The 24,714-nt window shown below is 43.2% G+C and overlaps 1 long non-coding RNA gene across 1 annotated transcript; it reads left to right on the top strand.

Annotated features, from left to right (window-relative positions):
• Window positions 1–938: 938 nt before the first annotated feature.
• On the top strand, window positions 939–5,700 carry LOC310665548. Its single transcript, XR_014505518.1, has 2 exons — window positions 939–1,492; window positions 5,538–5,700. It is a non-coding gene; the product is annotated as an uncharacterized lncRNA (long non-coding RNA).
• The last annotated feature ends 19,014 nt before the right edge of the window (window positions 5,701–24,714 follow it).

The raw sequence follows: 24,714 nt of genomic DNA, 5'->3' as shown, positions 1-24,714 counted from the left end.
ATGCCATGCCACAACCCTCAATACACTATGGTGCTGCACAGGGAGACATCTTATGCTAGCGATTGCTCAAGGAACAGCACTTGTACACATTCTCCTTCTGCTCGTAGTTCTTTGGATCCAAGCCACTGTCAGTCATTCTGACATGACCAATGTTGCTCAGTGTAACTGTGAACAAGTTGGCTTCAGAATGATGCCCCCCCCCCATCACAATATGCTGCTGCTGCCACCAATTATTATTTTAGACTACAACTCTCATCAGCCCAAGGCAGTGTGGCTGGAGATGACTGGAGTTGTAATCCCAAATATCTGAAAGCTGGGGGAAGATTCTTTAGATCTAGCACTACTACATATATTGCTATGAAACTTGAAGAGGCAAAGATCACGCCACTGGTGCTTTTTCATGCATTCACATTAATTCCTCATTTGCCAGAAAGGTGAACATCACTGCATGGACAGACAACATTCAACTGTCTTTCAGCCTTGGAAGGGGGGAGCTTTAGAAGTGTTTATGTAGGGTTTTTAAAAAGTAGACCGTATTGATGTAAGAGCACATGTTGAATGTACATCAGCGAATGGAGAGAGCCGGGAGTTTGTTTTCGCAAGGTAGATTAATGCAATACATTGCTGTGAAAGCAGATGCCTTGTGACAGCATCACATAAATGCTATCTACCAGGCTATTCAGGTGTGGGAACAATCACTGGTGAAGAAACAAATAGTTATATCGCCATCAGCTTGGGGCTAGAATTAAAGTTTTATGGGGTGGAAACCAACCTGGATTTTTATTCTGCAGCTTCTGGCTCCTTGCCATGAACAGGTTCACTGCAGATGTAAAGATATGAAAAGTTTTCTCTCTGAATTAATTGCAATGCATACATGTTTCAGCATTACATTCATACCCCCAGCTTTCCTCAAACAAATTCAAAGTGGCATACATGGTTCCCTGCCCACCCCCAACTTTATCCTCACCACAATCCTGTGATGTAGGTCAGGCTACCCTCCTTTCGTTTACTCCACCGTTTCTTTTGCCTTTTTAATATGCTTCAGTCACATCTCCTTCTGGGTATAGAATATAATTTTATGGATTGATTTCCATTTGACGGACTTTGTAAAACGCCCAATTGTACCACATCTCTTAGCCGTTTCCAATAGAATGCTCCTCACATGCCTGTCTCCCTACTTGGACCAATTCATTCCATAATATAAAGGGTTATGTGGGTGACAAGCCACTCACTAAGGCGTGTGTGTGTGTTTTTTTTAAAAAAAGATGCTGTGAAAAAAGACAGCCACTACGTCTTCTGAACAAATCACCTCGGTGTACAATTCCTTCCCTTTTCAGCTTTGCTGGACCGTTCCCTCTCAACAGTCTCCCATTAGCTGATGGAGCCACTTAACTTTATTAGGCCAGAGGAAGGCTCTGAAGTGGTGTTTTATGTGTGCAGTCCGGCCTCCTAGATGAACGCCGCTATGCTGGCACAGAAAGCAGGATTCAAAGTAATACAAAGCGCTCTGTGGTATTTCGTGTGCTAGTTGCTTATGAAGGGAGGGGGAGGGGGAAATGCTGAAAATGCCTTTTCTTTATGTGAACAGTAAAATGTGTGGAGGATCTATGCAAATGAAGTTCTTTCCCTGGCATTAAAGATTTGATATGCTGAGTAACAGGTGCTGATAAAGACAGATTTAAACCTTGATGGAGGCTGTTCAGTAGTTTAAAGCACACATTGACCTGTCAACGGTTTTATAAGGGCCTGCGGCTATTTTTTTGCAGTAGTTTGGTCCAAGGATTAAAAAAAAAAACTGGGGTCACTGTCCTTCTCTCCCTGCTTTGAGGTGCAGGAAATTCAGCAAGCATGGAGCTGCAATGCATGATAAGCCTGTACCACTACAGCTCCCATCATTCTTGACCATGACCACTCTGCAAAACAACTGTGCTCATTCTGTAGAGTACAATTAATCCAATAATCAACCTTTCAACCTTCCTCCTAGTTTCCAAGTCAGTGACTTGAGTCTCTTTTGCTGGAGGTCCTCTGGTGGCCTTAAAATAACAGCTGCACATATCATTATTAATAATACTTATACCCTGCCCATCTGACTGGGTTTCCCCAGCCACTTTGGGCAGCTTCCAACAAAATATTTAAAATACAATAAAACACCAGACATTAAAAACTTCCCTAAACAGGGCTGTCTTTGGATGTCTTCTAAAAGTCAGATAGTTGTTTATTTCCTTGAGATCTGATGGGAGGGCGTTCCACAAGGCGGGCCATTTGCCCTTTTAGGCAGGAGGAGGAGCAGGATGAAGCCATTGCATGTACTATTCCTCCCCAGGCCCCACAACCTTCTCCACTTGTTGTAGAAAGCAGCGTCCCACATAGATCCCATTTGGGAAGAAGGAGGCAAAGGGTGAGTTTCTGAGTACAGGAGGCACAAGAACTGAATGGCTGAGAACACTATGAAAGACATAGGCAGGATACCTGGCTTGCAAGTCCTTTGAAGTGCAGAATTATGAGATCCCGCCCACCTCCCTTCAACATATCTTGGGCTTTGAAAACATACAGCAGCAAACTTGCTAGGTGCCTGGTGGTAGAGGTGGCCCAATACAAATTGTAGCAGATACTGGCAAGGCCTCCCTCCATGCGGATCTTAATGTCAGGTGGCAGCTCTGCAAAGGAGTCTCACAGCTGACTTTGGGGGCCCAAATGGCAGTGTTTTGAATTGTTCCTTCAACGCAGTCATGATAAAATTCCTCCCTCTCCCTGAACACTAAAAGCATGAATCCCCTCATGGTCCCTTGCCCTCCCTTCCCTTCAGCTAGACTTTAGTCTGTAGTGGGGATAGGGGTGGGAGAAGATAACTTACATTTTCCTCAGGTCTATATTTTTGATATCTTCAGTTCAGTCCTTCACATTCATACATCAGTTTGACCTTTCTTAAAAATAAGTCCTCATGAATATTCACCAGCATTTCGCTGCAATTTTCTAACATGCACATTGTTTGCTTTGTGTACATATCTTTGCAAAGCATTTTCCCTAAGATTTTTGTTTGTTTGTTTTACTTTTACCGAGGCAAATGTGTTTATGCAGAATGGACCCTGGTATATGCATCATTGCGCCTATGATTCGGCTGGGGAATTGCACTGCAAAATTCAGAGAATTTCTGAATTTCAGAGGAAGGTTGTATTTCAGTTCTTGTGCAAGTTAGGTAGATTGCTTTTGAGTGTGAACTGAATTAATTTGTCACCATCCCTGTGTGAAAATGAATGAGACCTGCCCAAGGAACAAGGTGCAGGGAGATGATGGTTCGTGTTTGAATTTTCAGTATATAATCTTGGCGTGTAAGTTGGCTTTGTACACGGAGATATGTCGGGGCTGAATCCTGTACTCCTTAAGAGCTTTGTGCTACTTTTGTGGCAAAAGCTACTGAAGTACACATTAAGTGCCCAACAAAATGCCTCTTAACCCCTGCCTCACCCCCATTTTCAGCTTATAATGCCATGACATATAAAAATAAACACTGTTTATTAGTAAGTTAATGGTGTTAACATTCTCCCCTTTGAATATTTTCACAACAGCAGGAAGGCTTCCATTGGTAATAGCCTTTACAACCTTATAACCTCTGAGCTGCCTATTCAGACTTGAACAGCAAAGGTGAAAAGGAAAAAAAGAGAAAGAGAGGGGGGAGAAACACACACAATTGCTATTAACTGAACTGCCTTGTCCCAGCAAATTAAGTCATTCATCTTTAAAGCACTTTAATGTCTGCTGAAATCATTTAGACTTGTCAACATTCTCTAACTTCAACTCAAGAACTTGAGCTTTGGTTAGAACACCATGACCATAAACAATTTTTGAAAGTCACCCATTAGCATTTCTCATGAATTTGATACCCAGTATATATTTAAACAGGTTGACTTTCTGTCTGCTTCGTTTTGTATCACACTCACATCCAGTGTGATGGGTCACTCATGACTGTCTTTGGATTTACATCATTCTGACATCAGTTGCAGGCGGCATGACAGGAGGGCAGGAAAAGTGAGCAAGTCCTAAATTTGCCCCTCTGCTGTGGAATGCTTTCCTGAAGCAGGAGCCATCAATTGCATTCAGCCAAATTCTGAACCAAACAGTGCTGATTGAGGCCAGTTTCTGCCCTGTCCAGATCAAATTGAATCAGCTACAAATTGCTAATAAGCAGGTGGATCAGGTTGACCTGAAATGATTTAGAATCATAGAATCATAGAATCATAGAATCATAGAGTTGGAAGAGACCACAAGGGTCATCGAGTCCAACCCCCTGCCAAGCAGGAAACACCATCAGAGCACTCCTGACATATGGTTGTCAAGCCTCTGCTTAAAGACCTCCAAAGAAGGAGACTCCACCACACTCCTTGGCAGCAAATTCCACTGTCGAACAGCTCTTACTGTCAGGAAGTTCTTCCTAATGTTTAGGTGGAATCTTCTTTCTTGTAGTTTGTATCCATTGCTCCGTGTCCGCTTCTCTGGAGCAGCAGAAAACAACCTTTCTCCCTCCTCTATGTGACATCCTTTTATATATTTGAACATGGCTATCATATCACCCCTTAACCTCCTCTTCTCCAGGCTAAACATGCCCAGCTCCCTTAGCCGATCCTCATAAGGCATTGTTTCCAGGCCTTTGACCATTTTGGTTGCCCTCCTCTGGACACGTTCTAGTTTGTCAGTGTCCTTCTTGAACTGTGGTGCCCAGAACTGGACACAGTACTCCAGGTGAGGTCTGACCAGAGCAGAATACAGTGGCACTATAACTTCCCTTGATCTAGATGCTATACTCCTATTGATGCAGCCCAGAATTGCATTGGCTTTTTTAGCTGCCGCGTCACACTGTTGGCTCATGTTAAGTTTGTGGTCAACCAAGACTCCTAGATCCTTTTCACATGTACTGCTCTCAAGCCAGGTGTCACCCATCTTGTATTTGTGCCTCTCATTTTTTTTGCCCAAGTGCAATACTTTACATTTCTCCCTGTTAAAATTCATCTTGTTTGTTTTGGCCCAGTTCTCTAATCTGTCAAGGTCTGTCAACAGATTAGAGAACTGGGCCAAAACAAACAAGATGAATTTTAACAGGGAGAAATGTAAAGTATTGCACTTGGGCAAAAAAAATGAGAGGCACAAATACAAGATGGGTGACACCTGGCTTGAGAGCAGTACATGTGAAAAGGATCTAGGAGTCTTGGTTGACCACAAACTTAACATGAGCCAACAGTGTGACGCGGCAGCTAAAAAAGCCAATGCAATTCTGGGCTGCATCAATAGGAGTATAGCATCTAGATCTGATTGGTGCCAATTTGTGAGTCAAAACAAACTTTCAGAAGCCAGCCAGTCTTCAAACTTTCTCATTCCTTATATACTCAATCAATCACTGCAGATGAACACCTCCTACAGGCTCCATTTTACCACACGAGGCATTCCACACAATACAGGAAGTAGGCCTTTAGTGTTTGTGGCACCTACCCTTTGGAAGTCCCTCTCCTTAAATGTTAGACAGGTACCATCTTTTGTCTTTTCAGCACCTGCTGAAGACCTTCCTCTTCCAACAAGACTTTGAAGTTGAGATCTTTCCTGGCCAGAATTGCAATTCTTTTCAAGATGTTTTGTTGTTATATCACCTAATTGCTGCCCTTTGGAATGAAAGGGTGGGATGCAGATTTAATAAAGAAATGTTGTTGTTGTTGTTGTTGTTGTTGTTGTTGTTGTTGTTGTTTAGTTGTGTCCGACTCTTCGTGACCCCATGGACCAGAGCACACCAGGCACTCCTGTCTTCCACTGCCTCCCGCAATTTGGCCAAACTCATGCTGGTATCTTCAAGAACAGTATCCAACCACCTCGTCCTCTGTCGTCCCCTTCTCCTTGTGCCCTCCATCTTTCCCAACATCAGGGTCTTTTCCAGGGAGTCTTCTCTTCTCATGAGGTGGCCAAAGTATTGGAGCCTCAGCTTCAGGATCTGTCCTTCCAGTGAGCACTCAGGGCTGATTTCCTTAAGAATGGATAGGTTTGATCTTCTTGCAGTCCATGGGACTCTCAAGAGTCTTCTCCAGCACCATAATTCAAAAGCATCAATTCTTCGGCGATCAGCCTTCTTTATGGTCCAGATCTCACTTCCATACATCACTACTGGGAAAACCATAGCTTTAACTATACGGACCTTTGCTGGCAATAAAGAAATACACCGCCTTATAAGAACTTTGCTTAATGAGAGCTGCAAGGCTAGCCTAGAATGCCACCAACCCACCCAACACTCTCCAATCACAGGAGTGTCATATCGCCTCTGCCATGCCCATGCTGAGCTCCCTTCAGCCTTGCCCCTCCCTCCTCTTGGTAACTTGCATGAGGAAGCCGTCAACCACACTTGTCTGTACCAGCCTGGATTGCACCATGGCTATTCTCTCTCTCTCTCTCTCTGATATGAAGTGGAAGGTCATTGCAAATGGCTGTCCAGCTGCAGAAAGCCTGTTCTTCAGTGGCAGAACACATAAATTATACGAGGGATCTTGGCCAGCAGAACTTGGGAAGCCCTCTGCATTTGATCTTTAGGAGCTGCTGCCAGTAAGGAAAGATTAAGTTGGGCTAGTTGGACCAGTGGTCCGACTCTGCACAAGGCAAGTTCATATCTTCAGAGAAGGAGGGGGAAAGAAAGGATTAGACTGATGTGTCTGGTGTCGTTCAGCTTTGGATATGCTCCCACGTAATAAGACCCAGAAATAATGGCTTCCTATCTCGCTGAAAGGAGGAAAGTGGTTGGCATGTTTGGACGTTTCAATAAGAGTGAAATGATGGCCAATTAAATACAAGCTGACATTCAAACAGAGCAGTAAACTGTTCATTTTAGATTACAGTATTTTGCTGAAGAGTGAATTGTCATGGAAATATAAACAACATGTCTTTGATCAGCTCCAAATGTGTTGGACTGCGCACGTATTGTGGTTTATTTGTGAAAAGAGCTTCGTCACTGCAGTCTGAAGAATCTTTGTGGTGTCACAAGTGCATTTTGCTGCTGAAGCAAGACCTAATTTTCTTCACATTATTATATGTTACTTTCCTATTAATGTATTTAATTGCGCAGAGTACTGGGAAGGGAGCAATCAATACCCTTTTATATAAGGCCAAATGAGAAAAGAGTGGTAGTTTCTGACGGTTCATAGTTAAAAATATTGATGGCAAGTAAGTTGGGTGCATGATAGGGAACCAAAGCTGTAAAAGTTTTAATTAGTGGGAACATAATTACAGATAAGAGTTTAATAATAACGGCTACTCTATTAGAAAAGGTTTTTGTTAAACTACTTTTGCAGATTTAAAAAACAGTCCTTCCCATCCACAAATAACTTCTAATGCATGGCTAATGCTAACATTTATTTATTTATTTTACAAATATAGCATTTGGGTTGGGTTTATAAATGCAATCAGAGGTTTCTGGGTGCATCAGCATCAGTTTCCGAGGTATTAGGTACCGTCTATAAATTAGTTTCAAATTGAGTTCCTTTCTTTTGGTTGAGATGGACTTAAAGGGTAGTTTAGACCACAGACCATCGGGTAGGGTTTATTTCATATTTACTCAAATCTAATGCACACATTTTTTGGTCAAATTGCATTGCAAAAATTAAAGTACACATTAGATTTGATGGCACGTTTACATTCGCCGGCAAATACTTTTTTGGTTTCAAGGTTCTGAAAATTGAGGGGCGCATTAGATTTGGTGGCGCAATAGACTTGAGTAAATACGGTATATCATGCTCCCATTGGTCTTTGATTGCGGTGAGGGATTTTGCAAGGTCTTGTAGTAGTATTTTGTATATTGTGGATACCATCCCCTTGCTATGTTAACTATGAAAATCCTTTAATAAAAACAACTTTTTTTGGGGGGGGGGAATGTTATCAGAGGCATGTCATGCAATTCTACTCAATGTTGATCCAAAGCAGATTCCAGCATATAGTCAGCTGAGTAAAAACTTAAACACATTGCAAGATTCCCCCCAAAAATGGACCAGAGGCAATTGTATTTCATCCAGCAGAGCTTTACTGCTTCTGAAGGCAAATGAGCATAATGCTCACAAATCCAACACATTCAGCACTGGCACTGTCCATAAGAAACCCAGTTGCAGCAGACTTAACTTACAATAAGACTAAACCTTAACACTATATACAGAACACCACACCAGAACGAAAGAGAGACAGAAAGTAAAACCCAGGCTCCTTCTGGACTATTATTATAGTCAGCATGACCTTGACGGAAGAGACAGTGCTTCAAAAATAAATTTTAATTTTTTTTTATGGGTACTCTCATCTTGAAATACTGCCCCTCAATGAGGCCAAACTTAGATTCACAAAATGTTTAGGGGTATGCGTACCCCTGCGTCGTCGTCGTCCCCAAACAAAAGCACTGGGAAGAGATAACAGAACCAGTTTAAACCAGCTGTACTCAGCTTCTCTGAAGGAATAACCCAAACATCAGGAACCTTCTGCTTGTTTCTTTCACACAGAGAAGCTTCCAAAACCCTCTTGAATTAAGTAGAATAGGAAATATCTCTCACTTCCATACATGATGTATGGAAGTAAGAGCTGGACCATAAAGAAGGCTGATCGCCGAAGAATTGATGCTTTTGAATTATGGTGCTGGAGGAGACTCCTGAGAGTCCCATGGACTGCAAGAAGACCTATCCATTCTGATGGAAATCAGCCCTGAGTGCTCACTGGAAGGGCAGATTGTGAAGCTGAGGCTCCAATACTTTGGCCACCTTATGATAAGAGAAGACTCCTTGGGAAAGACTCTGATATTGGGAAAGATGGAGGGCACAAGGAGAAGGGGACGACAGAGGACAAGATGGTTGGATAGTGTTCTCGAAGCTACAAACATGAGTCTGACCAAACTGTGGGAGGCAGTGGAAGACAGGAGTGCCTGGCGTGCTCTGGTCCATGGGGTCACGAAGAGTCGGACATGACTAAACAACTAAACATCAGCAGGAAATATCTCTACACATCATATCAATACTTTCTGTACTAAAAAAAATGCAAACTGACATGGCATTCTTGCTGCTCTTCTTGCTTATCTATGTGGCTGGTCACTTCCCAATAATAGAAGCTGCAGCTCAAGGTCTTTTTGCAGTTGGCACCATATGCAAAAGCAACCCAGTTGTGGGTCAACAAGTGCATCTGTGCATTGGTCTTTCACATGCCACCATGCCAACTGATTCCCAGATGCTCCCAAGTTCTCCACATGTCATCTACCTGGAGGTGAACACTGTGGCACATAGCACCAGCATCACATGCTAAGGTGAACATGCCTACTTTCGTATAGCCCTGGCTGTCTGCTTCTTCCCCACGAAACCAGAAATTAGTGAGCTCTGATTCCACCTGTCATTGGCTCCAGCAGCTGTTGGTCTCCCTGCCTTCTACCCACCCAGTGTCTCTGAGCACTTACCACCACTGATCAGAAGGAGCATAAGGAGAGCATAAGAAGAAGTAGTGTACTTCAGATTGCACAGTGCTAATTTGGTAATGAAATGCAAGCAGTATGAACGCCACAAGGAACTGGGTTTCCAGTAATCAATAACTTGAATTCTTCCTCCTCCTCCTCCCAATAGAACAAGAACATCAGGATTCAGTTTTGCTTCCCTTTAAAGTGGAAAGCCAGGCATTTTTTGCAGATGGACTCAGCTAGATTGGTAAAGAAAAAACGATTTATATGCGTTGTATATGCAATATAACACAGTGACTCCAGATGGCGCTGTGGGGTTCCATTTTTCCCTACCGGATTTCTCGGTTTAAATTTACAACACGTTTAACTGAAACGCTTCTTTGATGTGTCTAGATCCAGCCATTGTCTGAGGACCGGGAAGTCTATCAGGGTAATCTCCACGGCTCTTTTCATTAAAATTACCCTTTTATCCTGTTACATTATCTTATTGGAGAAATGAGGGTCATAATTGAACCCAAAAAGAATCTCATGGATGCAAGTTTTTGAAAAGATTGTTCAAATCTTTTAAAAGAGAGGAGCTTTTTAAAGTGAATCACTGAGTCGGAATGATTAGAAGTAAGAAGCAGCAGGAACACATCAGTCTTCTCAGATATGGCTTACAGCATTAAACAGTGTCCTTGAGGAGCAGGAAAACAACTGGCAATTAATTTCTGGAAAGCTCAGAAGGCTTAAAATGCTATGCCCTTTGATTCCGCAACCCTGGTATCAGATCTGTAGGGAAAGACATTGGTTACACCACTGAGAGCAGAAAAAACTCTGCACATGTTCAGAAGCTTTCGTTTTCATCACGCCGTTCCTTTTTTCAGGACTAAGCTCTAGCACTGAAAATTCCCAGGGCTCAGCCTTTCGAATTAAGCCTTGGAAGTCTGTTACTAGGAAAATTTACCTCAGCGTGTGTGTGTTTTTATCTTCCTTTAAAATGAAATGCACATTGTTGTGGATCTGGATTGGTTGTCCAAGAGACTGCCAATTGCTGTAAGGTTGCATTTAACTAAATCATCTTCGCTAATGTGAACATGTTGGGATTTTGCTGAAGGGCCATGTCATTTGGAAATCTCACACTGAGCTTGAATGCTGGGTATAAAAGTTTCAGGGTTGGCACAGAAGCTTAATTTCATTTGTGGGTATGAGGCGCATCGATAACCGCTGGCCTAAATACACACTCACACTGCTTTGCGCAGCTCTGTTTCTCATTCTGCTATACAGTGGTACCTCTGGTTATGTACTTAATTCGTTCCGGAGGTCCGTTCTTAACCTGAAACTGTTCTTAACCTGAAGCACCACTTTAGCTAATGGGGCCTCCCACTGCCACCACATGATTTCTGTTCTTATCCTGAAGCAAAGTTCTTAATCTGAGGTACTATTTCTGGGTTAGCGGAGTCTGTAACCTGAAGCGTATGTAACCTGAACTGTGTGTAACCCGAGGTACCACTGTACAGGATAGAAATATCATGAAGTATTGAAAGCCGCAAAATAAGGGTTGGATAAAAAACAAGGTTTAAAACCCTTTTCTAAAAAAAATAAAATTATTAAAAATAACCAAAAAAAATTTATGGCCCCGAGAAGGTTGGGAAAGGTATTTTATAACAGCTGTAGCACTTGGTACTTTTATTGGGTTATCCAAGCCTCATTTCAGTAATTCCTAAAACTGAATTGTATGGCAGCCTAGGATGAGTCTCCACTTGCTGCCAACATGCCAGTCAGATGAGATAACAATTAGACTGGACCTACACTTGACCTGTTTGATGTTATTTCCCTCTATTAGAACAATGGTAGATATGTCGTTCTAAAACGTCACAGGGCACACTTGTTAATTAAAACATTTTTTTACCTTGGTTTTTTTCCCCATCAAATGCCACACCATTTTCCGAACTGCAGTTTCTTTCCCTTCTGCTGGTTGCTGGTTGCTCTGCTCTGCTTGTGCATCCTCAAAATCTGCTCCCGATAGTCCATCTCTCTGGAGCAGATTCTGCGGTTGTATGAGGGACTTGCACAAGAGGAGGTCTGCTGTGCTAATGGACAGCAGCATTGGATAAAGACCTAATCATCATCATCTATGAAATATGCTTTGGATTATGCGGCTCTGGAACAGAAAATATCTGGCAGATTAAATGTTGTTGTTACTATTGTTTATTTTTTTATTTTTTTTAAAAAAAGACATATCTACAAAAGCAGCACATTATGGTTAAAAATAAAGTCGAGTGAGAGCTGGGAACAGTTGGGCTGGCAAATTATACAGTTTTGTTATTGTTTTCTACTAGCAACATTTTAAAACGTATTATGACATTTCAAGCATCAAAATAAGCATATATTAGCTCTCTGTTCTGCTACTGCACAAGAGATTTAGGAGATGACATTAAAACGTAAGGAGATGCAAAATAAGGCACATATTATCTCTCTATCTGTCTATCTGGAGAGGTGTGAGGTATATAAATTTATAAATGAGGTGCAAACTTCCTGTAACCCTCAGATCTTGGAGTCATTGAAAAGGTCATGAAAGACTTAGGGATTTTGACTTTGAAAAGGCAGCTAAGAGGACCACATGACAGAGATTTATGACGTTATGAATAGTGGAGAGAGTGTGAATATGGGGGGGGTGCCCCTCTCTTCAAGATACTAGTCTGGTGCCAGTGATATTGGTTGTTGGCAGGTTCAGGACAAAGCAAAACTTCTTCATGTAACACATAATTATGTAATGGACCTCATTATTGCCATGAGATGTGGTGATGTTTTAACCAAGTCTGTTCCAAACAACGGTTTGTTGTAAACTCGGTGTTTCACGTTCACGAAAGCTTTTGCAGTGACAACACCGCCCTAATCAAAATGCCATTTTTTGCCATTTACCTTTTTCTATTTTAAAAGCTTATCAGATCTTCCACAGAAAGGTTGTAAAGATGAAAAGGGAAAATAGCACGCGGTGATATTTTGATGAGGAGGATGCTGTGTGGCCAAACTTGCATGCAGAAGCTGCACTGAATCCACAATAAACTGCCTCACAGAAGCAGCCTGCCAGACAAATTCATGGGCGCTAGGTAAAAATCATAGCAGGTTGCTTACAATTACAGGACCCGATGACCCCTCTCTGCTCTGATGTAGTGCGCACATTCGCACAAGATGCAGGAAAGCAGAGCATCCAAGAAGACCCACTTGTTTGCTGAGGAGAAATACCTGCTTGGTTGTCAAGTGAAGAAGCGTGTCCTTTTGCAAAACTAAAGGCGCCCATCTTGAAAGCACATTCTTAAATCAAACAACTGCTTTGATGACTTGAACTCGTGGCCGCGTCAAGATTTATATTCAGCAAAGGGTTGCCTTACAGGGCAGCAATTATGCCATGTTTCTCTTAAAATATGTTAAAGCATCCCAGCCGAGAGAGTGATTTTTGTGCTTGCTCTTTTAAGAACCCATTCAAAGAGCTAATTAAAACCCATCATTTAAATAATCCCTGTATATGTTCATTAAGCTGAGCCCTCTGCAGAAGATATTTGAACTGCTGCCAAAGAGTAAATGGAAGGAACAGATGTTTAATGCAAAAGGTTATGCCTCCACTATGAGAGTTGAAACAAGCAGGAACTCTTCTCCTGTAATGTTTGTTGAAAGCATTTATTATATTAAGTAATAATGTTTTTTAAATATATATATATATATTAAGGTTGAAAGAAGGACTTCCTGGGTCATCTAGTCCAGTGGTTCTCAAACTTGCTACCCTTAGGGAATTCATTCTTTTCACTCAAGTTCATTTGCTGAGGAGGACTTTAACATCTTCATGGATTCCTTCACAGAGGGCCGGCCCTACTGTTAGGCAAAGTGAGACATCCACCTCAGACAGCTGATTTTGGGTCTCCTGAAGGGGCAGCAAATTATTAGGTGTTTTAGTTGATTTTAGTTGTATTTTTACACTGATTGGAAGGCACTTGTGTGATTTTTGCAATAATGACGAGCCTGGAGAGATATGTATCTTGACTTGCAGGGGTGGGGGCATTTACTCTTTGCAATGCCTTGTACTGGCTCTGCCTCCAAACTGCAAAGGATTCTGGGATGCATTCTAAGGGCATCTTGGAAAGTGTCCAATGAATCCTGGAAAGTGACCAATGCTTCTCTGGGGCTGCAGGAGAATATGCTAATTATGCATAAGCGATCTTTTCAGGAAGCTTATCTGCCATTGCTGATATTCCCATCTGGGAATATCAGGTTTTCTAGGGAGAACATCTGAAAACCACTTATATGACTTGGCCCCTGTTTTGCGGGAGAATCTCTGTTGTGAAGTCACACTACATCCCTAGGCAGCTTGCTCTGTATACAAGAAGAAAATATGGTTTGACCAGCTGCAGTCAAAGAGCATATCGAATTATCTGGTTTATGGTATCTAGAGGTTTTTTCTCTTCGCATTTACTCAGTGAAATTCAGGGAGATAGCTCAGTGGTAATACTCTTGTATTAGAAGCAGAAGAATCTAGGTTCAATCCCCAGCACCTATAGGTAAAAGGTAAAGGACCCCATGACAGTTAAGTCCAGTTAAAGGTGACTATGGGGTTGCAGCACTCATCTAGCTTTCAGGCCAAGGGAGCCGGCGTTTGTCCACAGACAGCTTTCTGGGTCATATGGCCAGTATGACTAAGCTGCTTCTGGTGCAACGGAACACCGTGACGGAAACCAGAGTGCACGGAAACACCATTTACCTTCCCAACGCAGCGGTACCTATTTATCTACTTGCACTGGCATGCTTTCAAACTGCTAGGTTGGCAGGAGCTGGGACAGAGCAATGGGAGCTCACCCCATCACAGGGATTCAACCGCAAGGCCAAGAGGCTCGGTGGTTTAGACCACAGTGCCACCAGCACCTATAGGTAGGGCTGTGAGAGACTCCAGTCTGAAACCCTGAAAAATCAGTCAGTTGAGGCACCTTCTTCCCAAGATGATTGAGGGGCCCTGATGTGATGACCGGGTGTCACATGCATGATGTTGTGTGATGTCCTGATGTTGCGCATACGGCATTGCAAGGAGCTGTGGGGCAGAGCTGAATGTTCTCTGAACTGAGTGAGAGCCTGGCCACAAAAACAAACAAACATTGGGGGCCCCCAAAAGTGCCTCAGCCCCTAGAGCTGGTGCCTATGCCAGTCAGTGTGTACAACACCGAGGTAAATGGGCCAATCAGTAGAAGGCAGCTTCCTATGAGGTATCCCTTCCTACACACAGACAAGTCCAACTTGCACAAGGCCTTAAGCATCTCACAAAAGGAGCATGTGTGCTCCCAGCATCATTCACAAAATGGCAGTGCTCAGCCAAGTGATCATGTGAAATGCCTTTACCATATGGGAGACTTGTTTAAAATGCTGCCTACCTCCTCCCTAATCCCCATATTCTCAGCCCAGCGCATCGCTTCCGAGTGGAGAACTGCAAGCAGTCAACCATTTGCATCGAACAGATCTATCACATTTTATTGGTCACACAAGAAAGATCTATAAATAACTCTCCCACTATCTTTGAATGCTATCCATGGACATATATTCTATTAACAACTCTCTCATTTGCTTTCAAAAGCGAGGACTTGTAATGAAGGGCTGGGGAACATGCTGCATAAAACTTTTTTTAAAAAAAGAAAACATGAAGGGAGAACTTAATAAACTCCCAGCTATATGTTCAATAAATTAAGTTTTACATTCTAGTCCCATACCAAGAAATGGAGCAGAAAGAAGCTTTATATATATATATATAGTAGTTTGAGGATGTTTACTTGGCAACTGATGGGATTTATGGATATCAGTTGCTAAGCCATGCATATAAATCTTTATGGCCACATTTTGAAAACTACTTATCCCTATCAATAAATATAGAAGTAAATCCTGAAATAAAGCGGGCAAAAGTACAATTGTGTCATCCATGGTGATGCTGTTTTTTCCCTCCACAAATAAAAACTATGGCAATGCTTTGGTTGCAGCTTGGAAATGGGCTTTGCGGGTTCTCAAAGTGGCTGGTTTTCTTTCTCATCTATGAAGGTTGACAAGTTTAGTACTTGATTTAGAAGCTTGGCCTCCCAGGAGGAAAACACTGCTTAGGAACATACCGTTTTGACAGGGAAACTGGTCATCCATGTAACCTGAGACCATGAACTGCAGTGGCCCATCTAGGAATCCTAAACTCATAGGCTTATTTAAGAACATGTTGTGTGAATGACACATTATCACAGTGTTTGCCGGTTTTGTTTTTCACATGTAGACGTCCGCATATGGATGTAAAGTGAACCAGCCTTATATGGTTTGACTGTTATGCGGCCTAAAAGGCCAATTCACTGCCCAATTATGTAGAAATACTTAAATCAATATGGCAAATCAAATCAAATCCAAGTGCTTCAAGGAAACTTGGCAGATCTCTCTTTGACAATGTAGTAATTAATCATTAATACTAGGTACTTACTCATGCTCTAACTACATAATAAAATATTGTTTCACCTGGAAATGTTTAAGAGGGCTTCGGAATATTATTCCTTCCTCACTGCCTTTAGGCTACGATTTTAATGTGGACTAGGAAAATGATATTGCTGTCTGGTTTTGCTTATAGCTTTCTTAGCTTTATGAGGGGCTGGTAGTTGTCTTGGTGCTGGCTATTTTTTAAGATGGTGGATTAAAGTACCTAAATGGTATTTCATACTAATGGTGGTGTTTGTTCTGTTTCGTATTCTGGACACAGTTTGGTAGAGGGGTTTTCCCCTTAAAAAAATTGGTTTTAAATTTATGAAAGGATAATGACTATAAACCAGAGGTAGTACTCAACAAAATAGTTCTGCTAACACAAGGAGCTTTTAGCTGCACAATGGAACTTCCCTGCCCTTTCCTCTCCTTGTGTGACCCCCACATGTCCCCTAAATCTCTTCCAGAGGCTCCTCCAACCCTCCTGCACCCCCAGAGCAAATTTATGGAACATGCAGGGAGAGGAGAGGGTGGGAACGTTCCATTAAACAGCCAAAACTCCTTGCATTTTGTTTTGTTGGCTGCTACCCCATACTTTCACACTGTGAATGTATATACAATAAATCTTGAAAGTTAAAATTAAGAAACAAATGCCTTTTGAGGTTTATGTAAAAGGACAAACCTAGCTTTGCTACCATTCTTTGAGCCCAATCAGTTGATTCGTTACATAGCAACAAGGTAAAAAGCTACCTGACACTGACTCCAGCAGTCAGGCCATTGGTCTATTGAGGTCACTGCTGGTCACTTCATCACAGAAGCTTGCCGGTTCTTTATTTCTTGACAGCATTTTAAAATAGCAAGATCATGGAGAGACTCAAAGGCCATATACTAGTTCATCTCCCATTGAAACAACAGGACCATCTGCTCACCATACCTCCAGAGAACAACTTACGTGATGCAAACCGCATTATGCCAGTAAGAAGAGAACAGGTGTTCTGCAGAATTCTACTTACAGGGCAAAAAACAGCTCTGGGCTTCATTTTATTGGAGCTTTCTCCCAATATAAAAGGCACTTCCAGAAATACAGTGGAATGTAGCAGCAGTTTATTCAGTTTTCCCAACATTTGGGCTGCATTCGGACAATACTTTATTCCATCTTCGCAATGTTTCCTTAGAGTCTTAGAATTGTAGGGTTGGAAGGGACCCTGAGGATCATCTAGTCCAACCCTCTGCAATGCAGGAATATGCAGCTGCCCCATACAGGGATTGAACCTGCAACCTTGGCATCATCAGCACCACGTTCTAAACAAGTGAGCTATCCATGGAAAGGTGAAAACAATGAGCATTGTAAAATTCCACCTGTAAAAGAAAAGAACATTAGCTTGCAATTTTATGGCTGGCACAGGACTGTAATAATCGCTAGTGGCCTTTTCATAGTTACCATGCAGTAAGCAGAAGTAGATTTACTGTAGGAGGGTTTTTGTAAAAACCATAGCGTGTGCTGAAACAGTGCAATATATTTGGAATAGTGATGCTTTAACCTTGGCAGCGCAAATGTTTATCAACTCGTAGGCATTAAAAATTATAAAGATGAAAAAGATGTCGAGTCTCATTTGGCTGAAATGTCAGGCACATCATCCACCTTTTTTATGGTCCCAAAAAGAAACCCTGGTATGGTATTCCTGATGATCTCATTTTGTTTTCAGTTCCCATTTCTTCCATTCAGGTTGTTAAGCTGGCATTTCACTCTGCCCGAGGCTGTGATTTTGCAAACAGGATCTCCAGGATCATTCTTCACTGCTGCACACAGTGGCTTACGCAGCATTCCTGCCGATTCTGAAACACAGCCTGGAAAGTTCAAGTGCGTGTATCTTGGCTACATTATTGAAATAGACAAAATGCTGCCTGTGCTACAAAAGAAGTGTGGGCTTGGCTGCTGCAGTTCATATTGCTTCATATTTTACTTATATTAAAGAGCGTGCAGCTTTGACCTCCCCCACCGGGGCATGATACAGCTGCCTTATACTGAATCAGACCATTGGAGGATGGATGGCGGCTAATGGATTGAGGTTGAATCCTGACAAGACATAAGTACTGTTTTGGGGGGACAAGGGTGGGCTGGTGTGGTGGACTCCCTGGTCCTCAATGGGGTAACTGTGCCCCAGGTGCGCAGCCTGGGAGTCATTTTGGACTCACAGCTGTCCATGGAGGCACAGGTCAATTCTGTATTCAGGGCAGCTGTCTACCAACTCCACCTGGAACGCAGGCTGAGACCCTACCAGCCCACGGACTGTCTCGCCAGAGTGGTGCATGCTCTAGTTATCTCCCGCTTGGACTACTGCAATGCGCTCTATGTGGGGCTACCTTTGAAGGTGACCTGGAAACTACAACTAATCCAGAATGTGGCAGCTAGACTGGTGACTGGGGGCGGCCGCTGAGACCACATAACACTGGTCTTGAAAGACCTACATTGGCTCCCAGTATGTTTCCGAGCACAATTCAAAGTGTTGGTGCTGACCTTTAAAGCCCTAAACGGCCTCGGCCCAGTATACCTGAAGGAGCATCTCCACCCCCATCGTTCTGCCCGGATGCTGAGGTCCAGCTCCAAGGACCTTCTGGCGGTTCCCTCACTGCGAGAGGCCAAGTTACAGTGAACCAGGCAGAGGGCCTGCTTGGTAGTGGAGCCCGCCCTGTGGAACGCCCTCCCATCAGATGTCAAAGCAATAAACAACTACCTGACATTCAGAAGACATCTTAAGGCAGCCCTGTTCAGGGAAGTTTTTAATGTGTGGCATTTTAGTATATTTTTGGTCACTGTGGAAGCCACTCAGAGTGGCTGGGGAAACCCAGCCAGATGGGCGGGGTACAAATAATAAATTATTATTATTTTTAGTCTATCAAACTCAGTACTGTCTGCACTGACTGGCAGTGGGTCTCCTGGACGTCAGAGAGTGTCGGGCAGGGTGATGGGGAGGAGGAAGAATGCTGAGAGTCGTTAGGAGGGCCCTATTCGTCTTACAGTTCTTCAGTTCTCAGAGTGGTTTAACAACGTTGTTCTCCACAGGAAACTCCATGTCATGAACTGGCAGGACAACAGGGAGGTGGAAGAGGATCCCAGTGAGGGGTGAGGGACTGGGACACACCGGGGCAAGCAGGGAATGGAGAAGGCAGTACCTACAGGGTGATAGAGGATGACAAGGGGATGGGGGTCAATGCACAGGAACCAGAGCAGCAGGACCCATCACCAGAGCCAGAGGGATCCTTGTCTCCACAAACACAATGAGCTCTGAGGCATAGGGAGCAGTGAGAGGGGTGCTCTAGGAGGCTGAGGCAGGCAAAGGCCCACTAGCTGGCCAGGTGGGGCTCACTAGCTCTGAGAGGAGGTGTGTGATTCTTCAGCTGCAATGGGCTTGGAACAGGTGAGGGTCATCTGCCTCGTCAAGACCAGAAGCTGCAAATAGCATGCAAAGTATAAAAGGGAAGCAGAGCTGAGGTGTTGTGTCTGCTCAGCTGCCCATGTTGATGGAACTTGGCTTGGATGATCCTGGGCCTCTACAGGATTGTGCTTCAGGTTTGACTCTGGACTGCATCCTGACAGACTTGACTACTTGGATTGACCTTGGACTGTGTTTCACCTTTGTGCTTTGCTTGTGTAGCTTGACCCCCAGACTTTGGACTGCACATACTGACTTGCTGCCAGGTAAGCCATGGATTCAGGGCAACCTTAACACTCCAGTTTAGAGATGGAGGAGAAATTGATTCAGTTCACATTTTAACAAAAATAACCTACAAAATATGCACTTTCCCAATCAATAGGTAAAGGTAAAGGGACCCCTGACCATTAGGTCCAGTCGTGACCGACTCTGGGGTTGCAGCACTCATCTCGCTTTATTGGCTGAGGGAGCCGGCGTACAGCTTCCGGGTCATGTGGCCAGCATGACTAAGCCGCTTCTGGCGAACCAAAGCAGCGCACGGAAACGCCGTTTACCTTCCCGCCGGAACGGTACCTATTTATCTACTTGCACTTTGACATGCTTTCAAACTGCTAGGTTGGCAGGAGCAGGGACCGAGCAACGGGAGCTCACTCCATCGCAGGGATTCGAACCGCCGACCTTCTGATTGGCAAGTCCTGGGCTCTGTGGTTTAACCCACAGCGCCACCCGCGTCCCCTATTCCCAATCAATACCTGAATGGAAACACAGCTAAACAACAACACTCACACAGCTACAAATTTTGTGATCCAATCCTAAAACTCGAAAAATATGTACGTTGGGTGAGACTGTGGTGCCTGTTCTCTCAGCCTGGATGAAGTGTGCCTTGTTATGTTATAGGTGTTATGGATGAAGTGGGCTATAAAGTCACAACTGTTGGCAGATGCAAATGTGTCTGGAAAGCTGTTCATTTGGCACAAGAGGAGAGGGGCTGTCAGCAGAGGGGCTCTGCCTCGGTGGTGAATGGTCAGGGTTTACAGAAGGGGTTTCCAGCGTATGGTGACTTTCAATATCCTGTACCATTATTGCATCAATTGTTATGTCATGCTCTTCACTGAATGTCTGGTAGATTTGTCTGCTTTAGTGGTATGTCCTTATGGTTTGGTATATTGACTGCTGAAGTGTATGAGGGGGTATATAATTGATTTATTGTGAACAACATTTTTATTGGTGTTAGTTCAATTGGTTTTCTCCAGTATTGAACTTATATATTTAGTGCAACATTTTTATTCTTAGATTTTTTTTCATATTGTTTGTCTTGCTTATGCTGTTGCGTTTGGAAGGGAAATTTCCGCATCCTCCCTTTGGAAGGAAAATGTAATTAAACGCTTTCGTAAAATGGACACTCTGTAATTGTGTCTCCACAATGCTATGCAAGTCTACTCAGTAATAAGCTCCATCAGTTTCACCAGGGCTGCTTCCAGGTAGACGGGTATCTGATTGTAGCCTTTGTTGTTCAGTTTATAATGGCATGCCAGGGACGAATCACATCTGCAGATTTTGCCAACTGATAGAGGTGAGATTGAACTGGTGGTGGTGCTGACACGTAATTATGCAATAAAAGAAGGAATCCAAGGCACTAATTTTCAACCTGTCAATGGGTAAAATGCTGATCCTGGTGAAATCAATGGCAGTGTTTTTGTTGACATCAAATAGGGCAAGGTTTAATAGATTTCATTGAGCCCAGGTGTTTGCCCTGGTGTCCTAATGACTTTCAACAATGCTGGGGGAAATAGTTGAAATCCTTAGGAGCCTTAGATGACGAAGTGCCTGAGCAGCAAGATTCCACAGCACCCGACAATCAAGAAACTGACATTTCCCTTCATTTCCCCCCCCCCCCATCCCAGCTTAAAAGTGAGAATTAGTAATCTTGAACCTACCAATGTGAAAGTTTAATCAACTTCATTTGCATCAGGGAGGAATCAGCATGCTGCAGTGCTCCCTTGTGATGCATTTCCAATCGCATCTTCATACGAAGATCAGACCAATCACTGATCATTGGATGGTTTACCACCACATATCAACTGCTAGAAACTTAGGATGCTGGTTGATGATGTTCATTAATGAATAAGGAAAATTTTACTGGCTTTGAATCAACCACATGCAATGCCTCTGCCCAAGTTTTTTTAGGTAAAGCGAGATGAGCGCTGCAACCCGAGTCGTCTGTGACTGGACTTAACTATCAGGTGTCCTATAGGCTTAGTTAAGGGCCTGCACAATGTGTCACCCACTGCAGATCCTCCAAGTGTCTCTACTGTATTTTCCAGGGACAGTCCCAGATTTACAGAAGCCATCCCAGTTTCTGATTTGATCCCGGAATGTCCCACTTTTCCTTAGGATGTCCCTATTTTCATTGGAGAAATGTTGGAGGGTATAAAGTTATGCAATCTTCAAGCCAAGGAGATAAGTAACTATGCAACCTTTAGACGACATCTGAAAGCAGCCCTGTATAGGGAAGTTTTTGTTTTATGTTTTTCTATACATTGGAAGCTTCCCAGAGTGGCTGGGACAACCTAGTCAAATGGAGTATAAATATTTAAGTTGTTGTTGTTGTTGTTGTTACTATGGATTAGGACGTCCCTATTTTCATCAGAGAAATGTTGTAGGATACGGCATCAAGATGCAGCTTACTGCCCACCAAGAAACACTGAAAAATACCAATACAGCCCAATACAGTTGTTCCATTAGTGCAAATATTTACTCTTGTCCAGTGGAACTTCCCCCTTGTCCTCTCCCCTGCATGCCCCCCACACCCTCAAATCTGTTCCAGGGGGTTGGGGAAAATCCAGAACAGATTTAGGCGGGCATGATGGGGAGAGGTAGAAAATTATGCTCAAGCTTAAATCCAGGCGCTGATGAAAGGAGTTCCTTAGCACTATGTTGGATACAACATTTGATCTATTCGGGCCAGTTATTTTGATTGTTTCTTGTGAGTGTTTTATTATTATCTATTCAGTTTTTAAAATATTTGGTCCTAGTTATGTTGTTGAAGGGAGGAGCACATTGGAGGAATTGGGGTTTTTTTTGGGGGGGGGGGTTGGCTCTTGTCATGGCTAGTGCTATGGATACAAAGCAGATAAAGTCACACTACAGTTTCCAGTGGGTAATGTGCACGCGCGTGCACACACACACACACACACACACACACAGCATAAGCCCACGTGCCCTAACAAAAGAAGCCATGAGAGAACTCTTGGGAAAGAAACCAGCCTTTTCTAACCCAAAAAGCTCATAAATGCTGAGCCAGTTCCAAACTGAGCAGGCATGCTTTGCTGAACATCACTGGTCCTTAAGCACCTATTAGAAAGGCACTGCTTCCCCCTTCCTAATGAGGAATTTCAGTACATGGATATGAGTGTTTAAGGATTAATGTCTGGCCTTTAAAGCCTTCAATGGCCTGGGACCAGAATATCTCAATAATTGCTTTCCGTCTTATGTTGGGGGTTGAAGAGGCCAAAATGCCATGGGGGTGGGGGACGAACATGCCAGAGATATTTGGAGAGGGGAACGAACCCATATTGGCATTTATATCGTGAATGGTAGAAGCCCTCGAGCCAAAATGGTTCAGCTAGAATGCTTGGTTTTAAAGGAGAGCATAGATTGCTAGAAGGAGCATAATGGAAACTGGTGAAATGGAGCAAACCAGTGAGCATGTACACAAATTCTGTTGGAAGCGAAGAGGATACTGGGGACGATGTCATTCTGTACATCAAACAGGGCAAGCTAGAAATCCCCAAAGAAGCAGATTCTTCCACAGAGTCACTGTAGCTGGCAATATCAGGCCCCATAAGTAATTCAGTAATTGAGATGTACTATTATTCCCCTGACCCAAATGCCTCTGGCAATTGTGAGTTGGAGAACGGAATGAAGGAGACAGACAAAGAAGGAAGTGTTGTAGCAATGGGTGACTTCAGACTGGGTAAATGTGTGTCCTTCTCACAACAAAGAGGCAAAGTTTCTATATATAGCTGGTCAGGGAACTGGCCAGAGAGGAGGCAACTCTGAAGTGGCACCCAGAACCTGGTGTGAGATGTAAATATTGTTGAGCGAGTTGTAAACAGTGAGCACAGTGGTAGTAACTTCAACACAAATGTAAGTGGCATGTGCCAAGGAAGTCCAACGTAGACATTATTGAGGAAAGTTGGTAGGAAAAAAAGTTGAAAGAGAAAGTCAAAAGGAACAAAAGTCTCCACCCCCATCATTCTGCCAGGACACTGAGGTCCAGCGCCAAGGGCCTTCTGGCAGTTACAGGGAACTAGGTAGAGGGCCTTTTTGGTAGTAGCGCCCGCCCTGTGGAACGCCCTCCCACCAGATGTCAAAGAGAAGAACTACCAGACTTCTAGAAGACATCTGAAGGCAGCCCTGTTTAGAGAAGCTTTTAATGTTTAACAGACCACTGTATTTTAATATTTTGTTGGAAGCCGCCCAGAGTAGCTGGGGAAACCCAGCCAGATGGGCGGGGTATAAATAATAAATTATTATCACGTTATATATTCCTTTGAAATGACCAGGGATCATTCAAAACCACAATAATGGGAACACAGCTAGATAATATAGCATGGATCAGAAAAGGTACTATCAAGGCCTAGAGGATGCTTGTGTAGTTAGCGCACAGTTAAACTATGGAGTTTTGTTGGCAAATGCAACCTTTGCCAACCTGGTGCTTTCCAGATGTTTTGGACCACAGCTCCCATTAGTCCCAGCCAGCATGGCTTTGCAGAACTTTAATGTGCAATTAGCAGCAGAATTTGGGCTCGAGTGCACCATTTCCCCTACAAAGCTAGCCCTTTATCATTCATCTTGCTTTAATGTGACTGCAGGCTAATTCAATGTGTAATTTTCAGAGGCCCCTCAGATCACTGCTTCCAGCGCTCATCAGCTCTTCAATGTCCTTAAATTGCCAATCTACATATTGACTCATTTACAATGACTGAAAGGGCAGGTATGCCTGGGAGACAGAGATGGAAAAGATGGGGAACAAGTTTTAGAAAGCTACATTTTCTTTTCTTTTTTTGGGAAAGAAAATGCTTTTTTGGGGGGGACATTGGAGCACAGTAAAGTGGTGCATTGCAGAGAATTGGCTGAAAGTACGCTGGAGTTTCTCTCTTTCTCAGTACTTTGCTTCCCCCCTTTTTGATGCAGCAGGTATTATTAGCGCTCCCCTGTAACAGACAATTTGTGGAGCTTGTCGTCAATCTTAATAATGCCCTTAGCATTCCAGCAGATGCTCCACAGGATTCCCAGCTCAGTGTGAGCTAAATGGCAGCAGGATAAATTTCCATCATATTTTAATTAACAAATGTGAACCACATTGGGAGCAGA

This window comes from Podarcis tiliguerta, assembly GCF_965153285.1.
Source record: "Podarcis tiliguerta genome assembly, chromosome: 1".
Lineage (NCBI taxonomy): Eukaryota > Metazoa > Chordata > Lepidosauria > Squamata > Lacertidae > Podarcis > Podarcis tiliguerta.
Note: the sequence above shows the minus strand (reverse complement) of the source record. Positions and strands in the feature narration are given on the sequence as shown.